Source organism: Cebus imitator, unplaced genomic scaffold (genome assembly GCF_001604975.1).
Source record: "Cebus imitator isolate Cc_AM_T3 unplaced genomic scaffold, Cebus_imitator-1.0 Scaffold12, whole genome shotgun sequence".
NCBI classification, from domain to species: Eukaryota; Metazoa; Chordata; class Mammalia; order Primates; family Cebidae; genus Cebus; species Cebus imitator.
This window is the reverse complement of record NW_016107327.1, coordinates 5,103,327-5,111,438: the sequence shown is the minus strand read 5'-3', so window position 1 is coordinate 5,111,438 and position 8,112 is coordinate 5,103,327. Positions and strand designations below refer to the sequence as shown.

The following is an 8,112-nucleotide window of genomic DNA, read 5'->3' as shown; positions in this document are numbered from 1 at the left end:
GAAGGGGAAGAAGATTTCAGGCAAAAGGAAAACCAGTGCAAAGGCTGTGCGGTGGAAAATTGCCTGGTAGATTCCAAGAACAGGAAGAAGCCACTATGGCTGAGCAAAGGGCATGAAATAGTGAATAATGGTATGAAATAAAAGGTATATGGAATAATGATGCCTGTTCCTCTTTCTTAATTATATTCTCCTCTTTGTAAACATCTTTTAAAGACTTCAAGGCCTAACTTATGCTCTACCTCCTTGAACTCACCCTGACTGAGCTAAGAATCCCTCCTCCTGTGTACTAAAGAGTTCTGGGCTCTCCCCTCCTTTGCACCTGGAAACTGGAAATTGGAGAGTAGTTCCCGTGTATTGTCTTCTACAGCCTTTGATTTTTTTTTCTTATGATTTTATTGCCTTTCCTCAATTTGATTCTAGCCTTTGGGACAGTCTTCTGGGTTTTTTTGATGTGCCTGTCACAAAAGCTTAATGCCAGTAAGCCTAACTGCTGTGAAAACATACCAAGCTTCTACACTTACTGTCTCCCTACCGGGGTGCATTTGAAATATTAGATTGAACCGTGTACAACTGTCATTCATTGTGGGGTCAAAAATATCAAACATCAGCATTGTATGGCTCAGCACACACTAAAACACCATTTTAAACAACACTACAGTTCAACTGTGCAACAAATTATCTCAATGCATTGGTCATGGTTCCAGAAAAATTCTCTTTTTGGAACCTGGCTCCTCTGAGGAAATGCTCTGTTGTAATGAAGCTATGTATCTTTGGCCGCCTGACTGTCCCTGAAATTAGTTGTGGGCAGCAAATAATTAAAACAGCAACAACAAACAACACTATGCAATTAGCATTTGTTTTCATTTAGGCTTAGATGCTGCATTTGAATTTTATGATGACCTTAGTCGAGAAATTCCTGGCCACTCTTAATAGCAGTCATGACTGTACTTAGTTATCTAGAAAGAAGAATCACCTGGTTCTTGCTGTAGGAACTTGGTGGTGGAATCGCTTTTCCATGCCTGACTGGAAGAAGACAAGCCAGTGTCCCCAGCGATCTGCAGGTTGCTGGAAGGTTGCCTTGGCCCCCATCCCACTTCCCACCATGTGACCTGACAGAGTGGTGAAAATTATATCCTTCCCTGGGCTAGAGGTCCTCCTTTCCCTCCAAAATGGTAAAGTGGCCATGTAATTTACTTTTGTTTTACAAGTCTGTGTTCTCTGTGTAAGACACATATTTCTGAGTTAATTTATTTTTCATCTAGACTAAAACATTTATGTAAGTCTTCGGACTTCAGTCTTCTCACCTGTAAACAGGACCTGGACTAAATGATTTCTAAGGTCATTTTTGGTGACAGGCCATGTGGTTGACCATTGACACTTTCATTGGTAAGATGTTAATACATGTATAATACACACACACACCCCCACACACATACACGCACACCTTTTTTCATAGATCTGAATTTTGATCGTAATTCTCCATGTACCATTTCCATGCAAGTTTCTTTCCACTCTTTAGAGTGGAAATAAATCTACTTATGGGCAATTCACATTTTGTGAACAACTTCATTACAGCTCAACCAAATTTCTTCAAACATGCCAAAGGCACTAAGGACAACTTGAAAGTGCTAAAGGAAGCAGTTTGCATTTGGGAAAAAAATAAAGCCAAAAAAAAAGTATCTGAGTGATTTCTTAAGTGGTGAAATCCCCCTTTTTTGCCCTTTTTCTTAAGTTTTAAAAATAGCCTAAATGAAAACTTACTCAACTTTCTACAAGAAAATGTACCTTTAGGCTGAGAGACAGCATTAAAAATTTCATCCTAAAGAATTATTTTTGGGGAAAGGGTATGGGGTGGAGTTCTAAGAGCCTGAAGATAGAAGCTTCTAATTAAATTGGCCTCTCAACCAGAACTGCAGAGTCCACGCTATAATCACCACAATTCGGTTTAAATCTGGGACAGAATGATAATTTTGTTAGTTCAGAGGTTTTTAAACTATGGCTCATAACTGCTGGAGAGTTTCTGATTACTCTTCTGGGTTCTGCAAAACGTGTGTATTTGCTGGGGGACCAGGGGACTTCTAGTAAATGAATAAATAGGAGAGATTTCATAGTCTCAGGAAGTTTAAGTGGGTCTCAAGATGATCAGGAAGTGCTGGAGTTGTCTTTCTGGCTGTGCAGATGGCAACAAATCTACAACAAATTATGAGGGAGGGAGAGTGGGGGGTTTTCTTACTTATGCTGATGGATTTGCCTTTATTCATCTGCACCCTCTATCCCAGTCGGTGTGCAGTGCAGGCCTGAGGAAGAAAAGCTGGCGATGGGAGCTGTAAAAGGAGAAAAGGGTAAAATTGGGCCAGCCCATGACCTTGGCCTCTGCCCTGCAAGCTAACCAACTGAGCTAACCAGCCATAAGCAAAACAGATCATTCACTCCTTAATTTATTCAATAATATTGATTGAATGCAGTAAGTAAGGCGCCAGGTGCAGGGTATACCGAGGCAGAAGAGGTAGGCGAAGCCAGAAGTTTATGGTCATGAGGGAGCAGATATTCAGGGATAAACATGCAGGTGATATGTTAATCGCAGCTGTAAAAAGGGCTATGACAGAAATGTTGGGGTTTACTGAGAGCACAGAGCACAGCAGCTGAGCCTACTTTGGGCAGTGGGTCCTGTGAAGGGGACAGTTACACTGCAATCTCAAAGACGAGGAGAAAAATGGACTAGGCAAGGTGTGAGATCAGCATTCCAGTCCAAGGGACCAGCGTGTGCAAAGTCCTTGATTTAGGAAAGAGCTTGGCCTTTTTTTTTTTTTTTGAGACAGAATCTCGCTCTGTTGCCCAGGCTGGAGTGTAGTGGCCCAATCTCAGCTCACTGCAACCTCCACCTCCTTGGTTCAAGCGATTCTCCGGCCTCAGCCTCCTGAGTAGCTGGGATTCTAGGCACCCGCCACCATGTCCAGCTAATTTTGGTATTTTCTGTAGAGATGGTTTCACCATGTTGGCCAGGCTGATTACAAACTCCTGGAGCTTGGCCCTTTCAAGGAACAAAATAGGAGCCTCATCTGTCCAGAGCAGTGGTTTCTAAGGTGTAGCCCACACAACCCTGGGGTCCCTTGAGACCCATACTAGAGATCAGCAAGGTCAAAACTGTGTTCATAATAATACTAAGGTATTATTTGCTTTTTCACTGTGATGACCTTTATCTGAATGGTGCAAAAGCAGCAATGGTAAAACTGCTGGTGCCTTCCTGCTAATATAGGCAACAGCGCCACACTGCCTGAGTGATCATTGCATTTTTCACTGCTGCACATTTTTTTTAAAACCCCCAGTTTTAAAAAAAATCCAGTTTCACTTAAGAATGTTCTTGATAAAGCAGCACAAATTGTTAATTTTATTAAGTCCCTTGAGTATATGTCTTTTTTGTTTTTTGGTTTTTTTAGAGACAAGGTCTCACTGTCACCCAGGCTGGACTGACACTGGCACAATCATGGCTCACTGCAGCCTCAAACTCCTGGGCTCAAAAGATCCTCCTACCACAGGTTTCCAAGTAGCTAGGACTATAGGCATGCCACCATGCCCAGCTAATTTTTTTTTAAATATTTTGTGAAGACAGGGTCTGCTATGTTACCCAGGCTGTTCTCAAATTCCTGAACTCCTAGGAATTTGAGAGGTCAAGGCGATCCTCCCACCTTGGCCTCCCAAAGTGTTGGGATTATAGGAATGACCCACTGGGCCCAGCCACATGGCTGCTTCGTGTTCTGTGTTGCTGACTGGAAAGTATGCAAAAGCATTTTTGCTGCATACTGTGCTATGAAGATGGTCTCAAGGAAAAGCGCTTGTGTGGTTGAGTTGTGAGCTGCACTAGCCACTTTGTCATGGAACGCCATTTTATCTGAAAGAACAAGTGGCAGACAAACTATGATGACTGAGACTTGGGTAACTGACAGATGTTTCCTTGACTGAAGGATGCTTATCACCGAAAGGAAGAGAACCGGTAGTCTTTGCTGCCAATGGTAAAACCGAAGCTCTCAAGTGACAGCTTTAGAATTTTGGAAAACTTGTATCTGCAACTGTGACCTTAATATCCTTCCAACACTTATATATGCTTTTCTGGTAAGATTGGTGGTGATGCTATTCTAGTTACCCGTCAGACAATGTAATCTCTAATTTTGCCACTGAAATTTACCAAGATCTCCTTTGTGAAAAACTATATTTCATTTATAAATAAAGATACTGGAATTCTAAATAGAATAGAATCAAGCACCTTATCAATAAACCACATAGGGCTTATTCCAGGAATGCAAAAATATTTTCATGGCAGGAAATTAACATATCACTACACTCATGTATCACTTAACCATGGACATGTGTTCTGAGAAAAGCATTATTAGGCAATTTTGTCCTTGTTCAAACATCACTTAAATAGAATAAAAATATTTCCTAAAAAGCCTCCATCAAATCCACTACAGCATTAAAACCATTTCATTTAAAATCAACATATAGGCTGGGCACAGTGGCTCACACCTGTAATCCCTGCACTTTGGGAGGCGGAGGTGAGTAGATCACTTGAGGTCAGGAGTTTGAGACCAGCCTGGCGAACATGGTGAAACCCCTTCTCTACTAAAAATGCAAAAAAATTAGCTAGAAGTAGTGGCTGGAGCCTGTAATCCCAGCTACTCAGAAGGAGCCAGGAGAATTGTTTGAACCCAGGAGGCAGAGTTTGCAGCAAGCCAAGAATACGCCACTGCATTCCAGCCTGGGCAACAGAGTGAGACTCAGTCTCAAAAAAAAAAAAAAANAAAAAAAAAAAAAAACTAAATAAAAAAAAATAAAATCAACATACAGACAGGAAACTTTGCTCTGACCATTACAATTTGACTTTGTCGTGAAAGATTTAGTAAATGCAATAAAAAGGAAGTAAACAACTGAAATAAACACTTGAAAAGAAGAAATAAATATTTTTGCTGATGATATGAAAATCTAAGAGATCCTGAGTTTCTAAATAAAATTAAAATTAATAAGATAATACAAGAGTATGAGGATATAGGATAATGAAACATATTATTAGCTATTATCTATTCTAATAAACATATATAAATGGAAAAGAGAAAAGTATCCTCTTCATAAAATAGTGAACAAAAATATCTAGGGATATAAGTAATAATATAGCTACATCTATATGAATAAAATTCAATCTTAGTAAAGGTCTCAAAACAAGGTCTGAACAAATGGAAAGATATACCACGTTCTTGGATGTGAAACGGAATATGTCATAAAATTATCAACTCTCCCAAAGAAATATATAAATTTTATGTAATTACGATTAGAATTGCAACAGTCTTGGGAAGGAGTGAGGAGGATAAATGGATAAAATGATTTAAAATTTCATAAGGAGTACATTTATTCACTTGAGAATAAATGCTCAAGAATAGCAGGAAAATAATAAAAAGAACAGTGAAAGGGGAATTGCCTTACCGGCCATCAGAGGGTATTATAAAGCTGTTATGAAGTAAATATTGTATTGGTATGAGAATGAGAAATAGATCAGTGAAAGAGAAAAGAGGATCTAGAAATGGCCATGGATATGAGAATGTAATATACATCATATATCAAATGTGGGAGTTCAACTTAGTGGGAAAACAGTAAATTATTTTAAAAACAATACTGGCTGTCCCCCTGAAATAAAGTAAAGTTAAATCCCTATTTTATACCATGCACAAAAATACTTTCCCCAGAGAGTAAAGTCCTAACTGTACACAACAAGACGACAAATTATTGTAGAAGGAGGCTTCACGTATAATCCAAGGACAAGGAAACCTTAACAAGACCGGAAAACACAAGAGGCCATAGAATAAAGATACAGTTGACCACATCGTAAATGTGGTATGAACCCATAATATACACAATTATTATTTGTCAATTAAAAATAAAATAAAATAGCTACCCCAGAAATGTGTACAGTATTAAATATTCTAAGCAAATTCAAAATGCAAATGATAGATTTGGAAAAAATACTTGTAACCCAAACCACAAAGAATGTACTTATATCGAAACAGATTTTATAATTTGGCAACTCAATAGAAAAATGATGAAGGAATAAGAAAAGGCAATTTATAGAAGCACAAAAGCAGAGAGTCAACAAATGTACAAAAAGATGCTTGAATGTACTGTCGTTAGGGAAATGCAAATTAAAGCACTAATGAGACATCATATCATGCCTATCAGGCCTGCCAAAATTAAAGACAACTAAAACATATATTACAAAGTTGAAATGTAAATTGTACAGCATTTTGGGAAAGTAACGTAGCAGTATCTATTAAAATTTGAAATATACATACTTAGAAGAATAAGCAAATTGTGATATATGCATACAACAGGCCACTCAGCAATCAAAAGGAAAAAACTATGCTACGCTCAACAGCATGGTTGTATCTCAAAAACATGCAGACAAAATAATCCACATATAAAAGATTCCAGACTATATGATACCATTTATATCGAATTCCGGAACAGAGAAAACTAATCTACAGTATTAGAATATATGCATCAGTATGTTTAAATATCTCATTATTCAGGGTGGCAAAAAAGTGGGGGAAAATGAATCCTCATTAGTACAAAATGGGAAAATGAATCATGGATGTGTACTCCTAGACTAGCATACTGCCAATGAAGAAGAAAAGAATAGAGCTACACCGGTTGGCTTGGAGGGATTTCTATACGGTATGATTCATAAGTGAGTGCAGAAAAGCATTTATGATATAATCCATTTTGTGAAACGATGGTCGCAACCTCCGTATCAAAATGTGTACATATGTATACGCATGTGTGTGTTGTGGTCTGTACCTCATTATAGAAATACAAAGGAAAATATGGAAAACACCTATCAGGCATGTTAGCATGGGCTACACGTGGAGGGGAGGGAAGGAAAAGTGGAAGAAAGGGGCATGGAGCTAAAAGACTGAGCTAAAAACAACAGTATGTATGATATGATTACATGTGCACATTTATATAATTAAAATTTATATTTATAGAGGATTACTCAAGTAAATGCTGTCAATCTTGCAGATATTTTAAGTTTGGATTCAACTAGAACTTCAGAGCTCTGTAATTGGACTACATCATCTTGGTCCTTCTTTATCTTTACTGAATTGAACTCCAGCTCTCTCTATTTTACAGAGAAGAAACTAAAGCAGTAAAGCTGAATTGACTTGCCCAAATGAACACAGCTAGGAATTGGCCAAGCATGGATCTGAATCCGGGCAGTCTAACTCCACAAACCACACACAACCCTGGGTATTTGCTGAACGCCCTCTGAGGCTCTAGCAGAAAGGAATGAGGCAAAATTTAAGAGAGTGCCAAGAGACTCAGAAAGCAAAAGAAACAGCATTTAAAAAACATTAATGTTGAAAACATCCACATTGAACAAAAACATCAAAATTTTCAATCCAATCCCAGCTGCCTTGGAATTTTGTCTTTATTAACTTTTGATCTGTTTCTAATTATAGCTCTTTTGCATTAATTTTTATTTTAAAAAAGTGCATTAAAATATTATTTATATCAGTTTCTGAGTTTTTTCGTGTCCCTTAAATGTTGTGCTGGACCTGCTTGTCGCCATCATTTGGCCAGCAAGTGACACTAAGCAAAACCTGTGTAACTCAAAGGCTCAGATTTCTCTTACATAAAGTGGAAACGATAAGAGTTTCCCTGCTCACTGCGCCCACAGGATTAGGGTGAGAAACTAAGACGATGCGAATACAAAATTGCTAGTGCAACAGGCATATTCTTGCTACCGGAGTTGCTCATGAATGGATAAGCAAGTTGAATCCCCAGACCTGGTCGTGCTCCTGCATGCCCAGCGAGCCCACACCCATGGCTGGAAAATCGCCTGGAACCTAATGCGTGTTTGAATGGCAGCCACAGGAACCTTCCCCCATCATGCCCCCCTCTCCGCCGTTCCGAGCATGTGGTGCAAGAACAGATCTCTTAAGCTAGAGCAGTGCTTCTTCAACTTAACTGCAATATAAATCCCCCGGGGATCTTGTTAAAAGCCACATCAGTCAGTCCAGCGTGGGGCGCAAGGGTCTGCATGTCTAACAAGCCCCAGGTGATGCTGAG

The 8,112-nt window shown here is 39.0% G+C and overlaps 1 protein-coding gene across 1 annotated transcript in view; it reads right to left on the bottom strand.

Moving 5' to 3' along the window:
- Positions 1–8,112, bottom strand: part of KCTD1 (potassium channel tetramerization domain containing 1) — a 215,683-nt gene that overhangs the window by 185,200 nt on the left and 22,371 nt on the right. The window lies entirely within an intron of this gene.